This window comes from Ornithorhynchus anatinus, chromosome 7 (genome assembly GCF_004115215.2).
Source record: "Ornithorhynchus anatinus isolate Pmale09 chromosome 7, mOrnAna1.pri.v4, whole genome shotgun sequence".
NCBI lineage: Eukaryota > Metazoa > Chordata > Mammalia > Monotremata > Ornithorhynchidae > Ornithorhynchus > Ornithorhynchus anatinus.
In genome coordinates, this window is record NC_041734.1 from 51,171,847 (window position 1) to 51,184,753 (window position 12,907).

Consider the following 12,907-nt stretch of genomic DNA (forward strand, 5'->3'; position numbering starts at 1 on the left):
ACTTAACTGAATTGTTCTGTGGTCAGGATTATTAACTCGCTGTGGATTTCCCAGGGTAATGAGCACGGATCTTCATGGCTTTTAGACATGTTACCTCTATTGACTTCCTGTCTTGAAACATTCAACTATCTCTGAGGGACTTCATTTAATTGGGTTAGAATGTAAGCGGAGCCTTTTTTTTTTCCCTCCCCTTTTCCCAAACCGGGCATTGGAAGAAATTTATAAAAAGAAACCACTTTCCCTCCCCGCCCCCTTCTCACATCCAGTACGTTTAGAGATCGGCGGGGCGGGGCGAGAGAGAAAGGGAATGAAAGTAGGAAATTGCTCTGGGCTGAAAGATCGAAGAATAGGCAGAACTTTTTAAGTTTTCCAACCCCTGGATCAGGAGCGCTTTCCAAGGTAGACAAGATTTGGGGTGACTCGAAAGTACTCAGGGACCTTCCTTCGAAGGAGGCTTTTGGGAAAACGTCCTCTCCCTGGTCTCCGTTAACCGGTAGAAAAGTTTCCGAGACTCCCAGCATCTGTTTTCAATTTCGACTCCCATTTCTGCTCTGCTGAAGCCCACGAGCTTTTTGGCTCCTGAGGAGCCGAACTCCTATTCGGTTCCTCGGAACGGGGGGATCCGATGCCCCCTTGAGTTCCTGTGCTATCTCCTCCTCTGGAATATAATAATGTTGGTATTTGTTAAGCGCTTACTCTGTGCAGAGCACTGTTCTAAGCGCTGGGGGAGATACAGGGTCAACAGGTCGTCCCACAAGAGGCTCACAGTTAATCCCCATTTTACAGATGAGGTAACTGAGGCACAGAGAAGTGAAGTGACTTGCCCACAGTCACACAGCTGACGAGTGGCGGATCCGGGCTTCGAACCCATGACCTCTGACTCCCAAGCCCGGGCTCTTTCCGCCGAGCCACGCTGCTTCTCTGTTTAACCTTACCCTTTCAAAGAGTTTATGATTTTAATTTTGCTGAAAGAAATGTTCTGACCTTCAAGTTTTCTTCCATCCACCTCATTCTCAGTCACAGAACGGGGACATTCCGCCAGGATCCCATTGACTCTCTTCTCTAAGGCTTAAAGCTCCTTCTGCCCCACAGTGGGCTTCTAGAGGGAAAGGTAGGGATGTCAGTTGGAACATTGCTCATCATTATTAATGCTACTAATAATTATGGTCTTCATTAAGTGCTTATTATCTGCCAAGCACTGGACTAAGTGCTAGGGTAGATAAGAGAAAATCAGGTCCCCCTTGGGACTCACGGTCTAATTAAGAGGGAGAACAGATATTGAATCCACATTTTGCTGATGAGGGAACTGAGGCAGAGGGAAGTTAAGTGACTAGCCCAAGATCACGTAGCAGCAAAGCGGAGGACCTGGGATTAGAACTCAGGGATTAAAACTGAGTCCTGTGCTCTTTGGACTAGGCCATGCTGCTTCTTGTGGATCCACCATTAATAATAATAATGATAATAATACTGATGCTGGTATTTATTAAGTGCTTTCTGTGCGTCAAGCACTGTTCTAAGTGCCGGGGTGAATGCAAGCTAATCAGGTCGGGCACAGTCCCTGTCCCACGTGGGGCTCACAATCTGCATCCTCATTTTACAGATGAGGTAACTGAGGCCCAGAGAAGTGAAGTGATTTGCCCGAGGTCACATATCAAGCGAGTGGCGGAGCCGGGATTAGAACTCGTGACCTTCTGGCTTCCAGGCCCGGACTCTATCTACTATGCCGAGGATGCCCTCAAAGCCTCATGTTCCCTGGAGTTGATGTACCACTGGGGTTTCCTTGGCGTAGGAGGAGGGAAGGGTAGAAGCTAAAGGACGAAAGCAATGCCACTGCTTCTACCCTTCCCTCCTCCTACGCCAAGGAAACCCCATATTTTTAACCCTATTTCGTCATGCTTCCTCCAAGAATTCTGCCCCAGATTCACCTGCTTTGAGGGGTTTGTCACTGGAAGCTATAGACACAACGAACGTCCTCCTTTGCAGTCTAGATCAGTTCTAAGGGCGAGAAACGGGGATTTCTTAGAAAAAGAATCGGTATCGTGTTCCCCAAAAGGAGGTATGGGTTTTGTCAACTCATCGATTTAATGATTCCTTCCAGAACGATTTTTTTGTTTTTTAGAAAATCGATCTGGGCAGCAGAGTGAAGTATATAGTTTGGAGGCTGGGTGGCCATCGAAGATTCTGAGAGAGTAGTCAAGGAGGGATATAATAATGTTGGTATTTGTTAAGCGCTTACTATGTGCAGAGCACTGTTCTAAGCGCTGGGGTAGATACAGGGTGATCAGGTTGTCCCACGTGAGGCTCACAGTCTTCAACCCCATTTTACAGATGAGGTAACTGAGGCACAGAGAAGTGAAGTGACTTGCCCACAGTCAGACAGCTGACAAGTGGCCGAGGCGGGATACGAACCCGTGTCCTCTGACTCCCAAGCCTGGGCTCTTTCCACCGAACCATGCTGCTGCAAGTGGTTGGACTAGCGCGGTAGTGATAATAATAATGTTGGTATTTCTTAAGCGCTTACTATGTGCCGAGCACTGTTCTAAGCGCCGGGGTAGACACGGGGCAGTCAGGTTGTCCCACGTGGGGCTCACAGTCTTAATCCCCATTTTACAGATGAGGGAACTGAGGCACCGAGACGCTAAGTGACTTGCCCAAAGTCACGCAGCTGACAAGTGGCCGAGGCGGGATTCGAACCCATGACCTCTGACTCCAAAGCCCGTGCTCTTTCCACTGAGCCACGCTGCTTTGGAAGGAGAGGGTGGGGTGGATTCTAGAGATGTGGAGAGAGGACTGACGTGGTGACTGAGATGCGTTGAGGAGAGCGCCAAGGTAATGGACATGTGAGACAGGGAGGGGATGGTGGTGTCTACAGCGATGGGGAAGTCGGAGGATTTGGGCCGTTGGGTTCCTCATCACAGCGAGAGAATCTTCAGCCATCCTAAGCCCCGTGTCTCTCTCTGTGGGTCCCTCTCCCTTTGAGCCATCGGGCAGACCAGAAAGCCAAACCGTACAATGTTCCCCACTGGCGGCCAGAATGATCTGGGACACTGAGGTTCAGAGCTCTGCTCGGGTCTGTTGGGCTCGGACCATTCTGGGCATCAGAAGAGAACTCACATCCACCCGGTAATAATAATAGCGATAATAATGACGACGGCATCCGTTTAGCACTTGCTATATGCCAAGAACCGTTCTACACTCTGGGGTAGACACAGCCTAATCGGGTAGTACACGGTCGCTGTCCCACGTGGAGATCATTTTACAGATGAGGTAACCGAGGCAAAGAGGAAGTGAAGTGACTTACCCAAGGTCACACGGCAGACGCGTGGTAGAACCGGGATCAGAACCCAGGTCCTCTGACTCCCCAGGCTCTACCCGCCAGGCCGTGCCGCCGTACGGCTTCACCTCCCCTCCACCCCTTCCCCGCCTTCTCTGATGCGGTGGGGGAGGAGGAGGAGCCGCGACATGGCTCCCGTACCCGGGGCCTGGGGAAAAAGCGTTCTGCCACTGCCCGCGTGGGCATTTGGAAAGTTTTCCTTTCGTGGGGCCATTTCTTTGAAATGGAAGTATTCAGCAGAACAAAGTGACCTGGTTCTTCAGTACATTAAAGTAGGTCAAACTTGGGGGGAACCGGTTCTGTCCCTTTAATTATCCTTACTGGAATATCCTGCCTGTCCGGGGGTATGAAATGTGAAATACAGTGGTCCTGGCCTGAAAAGGTTCCACCTCCAGAAAGGAGATGGGGCAAAAAGTCATCCTTCCTTATGAAAAGTGTCAGACCTCGAAGGAAACATCACGAAATCACAGACGCCATCTTTATAGAGCCGGATCGTCTCTTCCACCAGCTGTTTGGGGATGTCCCTGGGGAACGTATCTAGGGCAGGATGCCATCTGATCGTAAATCGGAGGGACAGATTCCCTTCGACTCTTGAGTTTCCCGTAGAAATAATCACGGTTATGCTAGGCTGTTAACGGTCGACTTCTGAGTCACGGGAAAACTTCCCCGTGACTACACCCGTCTGTTTTTCCTAGCCCATTTTTCTACTCTTACCCCCCTCCCGGGCCCCCTCTCCGCCTCCTCCTACTTCACTGTTGAGAGAAGATATTCAAGCCCTCCTGTTTCTCTCCCACCCTCTCACCTCAGCCTCTAGCTTTTCCGTTGTCGTCGCCATGGTATTTAAGCACTTTCTACGTACCAGGCGCCGTACTGAGCGCTGGGGTAGTTACGAGATGAGCGGGTTGGACCCGATCCCTGTCCCACACGGGGCTCACGATCTCAAACCCCGTTTTACAGATGAGGGAACTGAGGCAGAGAGAAGTGAATTGCCCCAGGTGTCGCAGCAGACAAGCGGCAGGGCTGAGATTAGAGCCCAGGTCCTCCCGGCTCTCGGGCCCGGGCTCTAGCCCGTTACCCATTAGGCCTCTCTCCTCTCACGCTACCGCTTTCTCAACCCTCCCAAGAGCCGCTATATCCGGGGGGCCGTAGGAGGCCGCTTCTTTAGGGAGGGCACCCCGTGACCACCTCAAGAGCGACCCTCCCTTCTCTCTTTTCCTCTCCTCCCTCCCCTTCCCCTTTTCTCTCCTCCCTCCCCTTGAATCTCCTTTACCTCCTCTGCCGCTAGTCAGGGCTCCAAAAGGCTCCGGCAGTGACTCAAACGGGAGAGCGTGTGTGTGGAAGCAGAAGCGCTCCGTGAAGGGCGGGGGGTGAGAGGTCGGAGGGCCCCTTCTGGACTTCCTCCACCTCCCACTCCATCCAGTTTGTCCAGTTCCACAAATCCCGGTGACCTACCGATCATCTCCTTGCCCCGCAGTGAGTTGCTGACTGTTTTTCTGGAGCTCAAGGCTGCTCTCCCTGCCACGCTGTTCCTCCGCCACCTTCAAAGAAAACTCCGAGGGTGGTCTGGTCACCAAGGAGGCCGGCTGTGGGACTGGGGCCGGGGGAAGGGAGGGAGCGGACAGCGAGTTTGGAATGAAAGGCCGTGGAGGACGATTTCCAGCTGGAGTAGGGCCACCCGCTACCTCGATACTGGGAATCCTGTGGTGAGCCGCTGCTCTGGGTATGATAATAATAATGATGGTATTAGTTATTCATTCATCCATTCAATCGTATTTACTGAGCGCTCACTGTGTGCAGAGCACTGTACTAAACGCTTGGAAAGCACAGTTTGGCAACAAATAGAGACAATCTCTACCCAACAACGGGCTCTCAGTCTAGGAGGAGGAGCAGCGTGGCCTAGTGGCAAGAGCAGGCGCTTGGAGACGGAGACCGTGGGCTCTGATCCCGGCCCCTCCGCTTCTCCGCTCTGTGACCTCGGGCGAGTCGCTTAACTTCTCTGGGCCTCAGTTACCACTTCTGCAAAATGGGGATTGAGACTCTGAGCCCCACGTGGGACGATCTGAGCCGGTATTCATCCCAGTGCTTAGAAGAGTGCTTGGCACAAAGTAAGTGCTTAACAAATACCATAATTAATTAGAAGGGGGGAGACAGACAACAAAACAAAATGAGTAGACAAGCACTTACTAAATGTCGGTCACTGTTCCAAGTGCTGGGGTAGACACGAGCTGATTGGGTTGGACACAGTCCGTGTCCCACATGGGGCTCACAGTCTTAACTGAGGGGCTACTTTGCCCAAGTAATTCTAAAACTTCCTTCTCAGGCATCTCATCCCATTTGCCTTCCCGTCCCTGAATCCAGGACGAGATAATGCTGCTCAGCGTCAAGTGGCTTGGAAGAGCTGGGGGCACTCCCAGAATGGTGAGGGAGCCGACGCCACGCTCTTATTCTTGGCCCTCTCCGAATCGGCCAACGTGGCTCAGTGGAAAGAGCCTGGGCTTCGGAGTCGAAGGTCATGGGTTCGAATCCCTGCTCTGCCACTTGTCAGCTGTGTGAGTGTGGGCAAGTCACTTCGCTTCTCTGTGCCTCGGTCACCTCATCCGGAAAATGGGGATTAACTGTGAGCCTCACGTGGGACAACCTGATCGCCCTGTATCTACCCCAGTGCTTAGAACAGTGCTCTGCACGTAGTAAGCGCTTAACAAATACCAACATTATTATCAGCCACTGGACACCGCAAGCATACGGACCCTCCCCTCTTCCCAACTTCCTAGATAAGTCAGCTGGTCTCACTCCTTCTCTTACCCACCATTTCTAGGCATTCATCTGGTTACTGTTCTTCCGTTGTTCTATTGTGCTCACCCTGAGTGTTCAGTAGCTCCTATTGTTGATGACACAGAGACAGGGACCCACACTGAGAAAATCAGACGCGTGCCGAAAAAGAGACGGAGAAAGTCACAGCAGACACGGGAACGAGCAGGAGTTCAGAAAGAGATAAAAAGAAATGGAGAGAGGAAGAGCAGGAATAATAAACAGAACAGTGGAAAGCAGAGACATAGAGCGTTGGAGACGACGCGGGCTCAAAGACAGATGACACACAAACGAAGTGACTGAGATAAAAATGACAAACCGAGGAAGACGGAGAGACTTCTTTTTTAAAAGAGGCAGAAACACACAAAGAGGTAGCGCCAGCTGGAGAATGCCAGAGCAAAGAGAAATCGAGAAAGAAGCAATTTCAGGGACGCTGTCAGCAGGGGACAGAGGCAGAGTGAGATCGTTTGAGAGACGCACAAAGACACGAACTCCCAGACGGCCAAAGCATCCAGAAGGGCACATCCTGCCTATCGCGAATAGGTGGTTAGGTGGGAGCAGGTGATCGGGCCGCTTGGGACGCAGAAAGGAGGGAGCCGATGAGAGCGGGATGACGGTGAATCTGAGCGCCGGGCAATTAAGGGTCAACTGCTAAGATTGATCTTTGAGAGATGAGGCGCTTCCTCTCCAAAGGACTCCATTACCCTCCCCATTCCCTCCCACGCCCTGATATCTGTCCATCTTGTCCTCAAATAAGGAGCCGTTCTCATCCCGAGGCCCCGTGGGATCGCCGCGGGGACGCCTGAGGAGACTGCCGGATCGTGGTGCCAGCTGGTGGCCTGTCCACAGGCCAGGATCGGGATCCTTTGCTCTTCTCTAAAATGGTCCTTAATTACTGTCCCTGGAGCTGAGATGTACGCAGTATTTCAGGCGCATTACAGAGAGATGAAAGTTTGCTCTCCATATCTTTCTCTGTGGTTAGTGGGTTGATTCCGGGCCGCTCCCGTCACGCCAGCTGGCCTTAGAAGAACCACAGCTGAGGATCCAGGGAGTTTAGGTTGCCGGTGTGAGGGCCCAGGAGGCCCCCTCCTCTGGGCTACTCTTGGGGTGTCCCGGAACCAGCCTGGTCTCATTCATCCATTCAGTAGTATCTATTGAGCACTTACTATGCGCAGAGCACTGTACTAAGCGCTTGGAATGTACAATTCGGCAACAGATAGAGACAATCCCCGCCCAATGACGGGCTCACGGTCTAAACACGGGCTCAGGTCCGTAGAGAAGCAGTATGGCGGAGTGGGTAGAGCATGGGCCTGGGAGTCAGATGGTCATGGGCTCTAATTCTCTGGGCCTCAGTTTACCCCATCTGTAAAACGGGCCTTGAGACTACGAGCACCACGTGGAACAGGGACTGAGTCCAACCTGATTTGCTTATATCCACTCTAGCGCTTCGTACGGTGCTTGGCACATAGTAAGCAATTCACAAATACCACAGTTATTATTATTATTATTATCCAGCCACAGAGTCAGTGTCTCCTCATACAGGTTCTGGGCTGGTCCAGGTTCAGACGAGACATCCCCTAGCAGGGACGTAGCGGGCCGGGGGGTTTTATGCCTGGGAATATCTTCCCCCACAAGGTGGGGAATTTCTGCCTCCCCTCCCCGAGCTGGGCAACGTGAAGTGGCCCGGAACACCCTACCGCCTGTGTCGAAACCGGCTTCTGCCTCTCTGGAAAGCTTGCACTATTTTAGTGACTGCAGTCGCATGCCGTTGAACGATCTCGATTGCTCTCGGCCATTGTTTCCATGACATCTTTTTTCCTCCCCAAAGAAAGACCTTCAGGAAAAACTATTTGCTCTCTGAAATCCAATTTGGCAAGGTTTAGGCATGTCACTAAATTCCGTTCTATTTTTTTTTTTAATCCGAGGATTTGGTAAAACAAACCTCTTCCGGCGTGATGAAACAGAGACCCGTCTTTGCGAGCAAGTTAGAAGCGTTAGGTGCGTCGCCGAAGCAGAGCTGAGCCGAGGAGGTGTGGGGGCTGAGTGGGTGTTCCTGGGGGGCTCTCCTTCTTGCGCGCCCACCTTTCGCTCCGCAGTTTACGGTGGCAGTGACGGCAGCGTCGGCCCGCGGCCGATCCTGGCCGCCGTCCTCCCGTCCCCACTCAAGCGACCCTGCTCTAGTGTTGCCCGGGCCCACGCTGACCTGCGACTCCTGCAGAGCAGCTGGATCGCCGCCAGTTGCGACGTGCAGGGTACATGCATGTGCGTGCCTGGCATTAGCCACTGGAACAATAAATCCTGGCCAGTTTCGGAAGCTACCACCGTCAAATGACACCGGCGGAAGATTGATTGGGTGTCCGACCAGGGCAGGCAAACTTTTGGGAGGGAGCTTTCTGGTGAAAAATTCCTTGTCTCGCTCAAATCCATAGAGCACCGACTTTTGTTATGTTTTTCGCTAACAGCAGGAGGGATTTCCTTGCTCAGAGAGGACCATATTTTGTGAATTGGGCTACAGTTGTTCTACGATGATTTATAGTTTTCCAGTCTTTCTTATCAACGTAAATTCACAAAAGTAATGACTCTGTCAAGACACCCGCCAGGTCCTCTACTAAGTACCATTCCTTTATTAATTCAACTATGCCCATTTTTTTCAAAATGACCATTCACCATTTCTTTGTCTCTTTTCCAGTTTGACTTTTCACCTTCCTGCTAAGAGGCCACAGCGGATCTTTATTCCCACTATACTTACATCCCTATCCTTAGACTCTACTATTATCCTTAATTTATTTTATTGTCTGTCTCCCCCTGTTGACTGTAAACATCCCCTGAGCAGGGATCACCTCTCCCAGCTCCATTGAATTCCATTTTCCCCAATGTTTAGTACAGTGCTCTCCGCATACAGTAAGCACTCAGTACCACTGATGGATAGATTGATTTTTCCAATCGGAAAAAACCAAAAAAACAAACATTGTCAGTCTATCACTAAATACCAGCTTTCTCTTCTCAGTGGGTCAAAAGAACAGCATTTTCCTTGGCCTCTTCTAAGAGTTCATAGAAGAATTTGATGTTCTCTTTGTTCCTTTAAGAGAGGCTAAAAATTCCTCCACTTTCTGAACTAGGAAACTGTCTCCAAAATGTGTTTGATACTCTGGTCACTAAATTGTTTTTCCAGCAGATTTTGGAATCTTCCATCATCACGAGATCACGGTCACTTAGTCACTTCCGAAAGGCCTTGAAAAACGTGGTGTTCCTAGCGCCAGCTGCCTCCTGCCTCCTCCTGCCATTCGAGTGTTGCGTGAATGCCTTGGCAGAGTGTCAGGGCGGATCTCACCCGGGGTCTCCTTGAGCACCTGCTCCTCTTAGCCAGAAGCCAGTCCTGACAGTCGCCTCCAGCCTTGTGCCTCATGAAGAAGCAGGTTGGTTTTGGCCTCCTTTCGGGGTTCAGGGCCACTATCGTGTGGTCCTGGGGGGCACGGTTCAGTGAGGACTAGTGATCCAATCCACTGGCTGGGGCTTCGGGGTGTGGAGATGGGTAAAGGACACAACTAACCTTGTTCCCTGGAACCAAGCTGGACTCCTTGGGCGATGACCAATGTGTGTGGATCCTCAGAGAAGCTTGTGCAGGATTTATCCCATTCTGATCCTGATCCTCCTCCTTCCCATCCCTCCCATCGCTTACACCTATATCTCTCCTACTTAGACTGTGAGCCCCATGTGGGACAGGGACTGTGTCCAACCTGATGACCCTGTGTCTAACCCAGTGCTTAACAGATAACATCATTTTTACAAGTTGGACATCAGCTCCTCAGTGTTTTTTTTCCTCAGTGTCCTAAGCCACTATTATCTCTGTCCTGCGTCCCAATCCAGTCCTCCCCACTTTTACTCCATGAGCAGTAAATGTACTCATACACACACGCACACACACACAAACACACACTCTTATATGAGTTATTCCAAACACACACACACACACACGCACAAGTATACACACATATGTGTGTGTGTGTGTGTGTGTGTTTGGAATAACTCATCCATGTTGATCTTGTTTCTTTTTTGACTGTAAGCTTCAGAAGGATGAGGACCATCCATCCATCAGAGATATATACTGAGCATTTACTGTCAGCAGAACACTGAACTAGGCACTTGGGCAGATGCATTGCAACAGAGCTGGCAGACTTCAGAATAAATAATAATAATAATAATGGTGGTATTTGTTAAGCGCTTACTATGTGCCAAGCGTTGGGGGAGATAGAAGATTATCAGGTTGTCCCAGGTGGGGCTCACAGTCTTGATCCCCATTTTACAGATGAGGTAACTGAGGCAGCGACTTGCCCAAAGTCACGCAGATGACAAGTGGCGGAGCCGAGATTGGAACCCACGACCTCTGACGCCCAAGCCGTGCTCTTTCCACTAGGCCACGCTGCTTCTCATTAAAAACTCTAAAGCATCAACTATTTTAGCCTGTGCCCAATAGGCACCCAATAGATATCTGTTGGTGATAATGATGATGCTTTTTCAGGCAGGAAACAAGCAACTTAGCCACTTCTCTGAAGGCACCATACCCCTCTACACCATAAGCAATTGACATTCACACCACCCTCAGCCCCACAGCACTAATGTACATATTACATATCTTTATTCTCTGCCATTTACCCTGTGTGTAATTTCTCTTAATGTCTGTCTCCCCGTCTAAATTGTAAGCTCTTTGTGGGCAAGGATTGTGTCTACCGGGCAGAAGCACTCAATATCATTGACCGGAAAGAGCGAAACTCCAGCTGGGATTCCTAAAACAGATCCTGACCCTGGCGACCCAGCAGGAGACGGAATTGCACATGATCCAGATGGTTCTGTGCCCGACCTAGCTCACTTACTGAGTGCTTACTTTGCACTAAGGTCTTGGGAGAGGACAGATCAGTTGATAGACATAATCTGTGCCCTCGAGGAGCTCACAGTCCAGTGGGGAGCTAAGAGTCTGCCAGGAGTAGGGAGCCAGAGATGTGTTCCTGAAGCCCTTGGCGTTAGGAGCATGTGGGAGGTTGAGCAGGAGCTGAGTAATAATAATAATAATAATGGGATTTGTTAAGCACTTACTATGTGCAAAGCACTGTTCTAAGCAACTGGGGGGGGATACAAGGTGATCAGGTTGTCCCACGTGGGGCTTTAACTCTTAATCCCCAGTTTGCAGATGAGGGAACTGAGGCACAGAGAAGTGAAGTGACTTGCCCAAAGACACACAGCTGACATGTGAGGGAGCCGGGATTAGAACCCATAACCTCTGACTCCCAAGCCCGGGCTCTTACCACTAAGCCATGCTGCTGAAGAAAGCAGCAGCGGTGGCAGCCATCAGTCAATCGTATTTATCGAGCGCTTACTGCGTGCAGAGCACTGTACTAAGCGCTTGGGGGAGTACGATATAATGGACATATTGTCTGCCCACAGTGAGTTTACAGACTAGAGGGGGAGACAGACATTAATATAAATAAATAAATTACAGGCATTTTCATAAGTGCCGTGGGGCTGGGAGGGGGAATGAATAAAGGAACAAATCAGGGTGACGCAGAAGGGAGTTGAAAAGGAAAAGAGGACTTAGGGAAGGCCTCTTGGAGGAGATGTGCCTTCAGTAAGACTTGGAAGGGCAGGGAGAGTCATTGCGTGTCAGATACGAAGAGGGAGAGCATTCTAGGCCAGAGGTAGGACGCGGGCGAGCGGTCACCGATGAGATAGGCAAGACTGAGGTACAATGAGAAGGTTGATATCAGAGGAGCGAAGTGTGCGGGCTGGGTCGTAGTAGGAGAGTGGTGAGGTGAGGTGCGCCTGAGTTCTCTCAGGCTGGGAGCCCAAGAGGTGTGTAAGCTCGTTGTGGGCAGGGAACACGTTGACCACCTTGCATTGCCCTTATACTTGGATTTGCACATTTTATTCACCTCTCCTTCAGCCCCACACAATTTGTGAACATATATCCATAGTTTACTTATTTATATTAACGTGTGTCTCCATCTCTAGACTAGAGGCAGGGAACATGTCTACTACGTGTCTCGGTTTAGTATACTCTCCCAAGCAGCTTGGCCTGGTGGAGAGACCATGGACTTGGGAGTCAAAAGGACCCTAATCCTGATTCTGCCACTTGTCTTCTGTGTGGCCACGGGCAAGCCACTTCACTTCTCTGTGCTCGTTACCTCATCTGTAAAATGGAGATTGAGACCGTGAACCCCATATGGGATGGGGACGGTGTCCAACCCGATTAACCTCTATCCACCCCAGCTCTTAGAACAGTGCCTAGCACAAGGTAAGCACTTAACATGTAACTTAAAACAACAAGCAAACCAGCACGTAGGGCAGTGCTCCGTACACATTAAGTGCTCAGTAAATTTGATTGATTTACCGTGCCGGGTAACAGTATGCGTTCCATAAATACAGTTGATTGATTGAGGGGGTTTCAGGGGACAGCGGTATGGAGAGCTGGGAGCAAGAAGGGGCTGCTTCTCTTGCCCCCCGTGAAATGTTGGCCAGAAGCAGCCCTGTAGGGTCTGCTGACCCAAACTCCGTGACTGGGCTGTGGGCCTGCTCAAAGCACAGGAGTCGTTCTACCTCGACGCCAGACACTCTGGAGTCTCTTCGGGGAGCTCAGTCAATCCATGGTGTTAAATGAGTACTTACTGTGTGCAGAGCACTTTGCCAGGCATGTGCATGTGGATGCTTCTCTGGAAGCCTGGGTGAATGCTCGTTCCACAGCCGGGAGCTGGATGTAAGGGGAGCCCGGTTGTG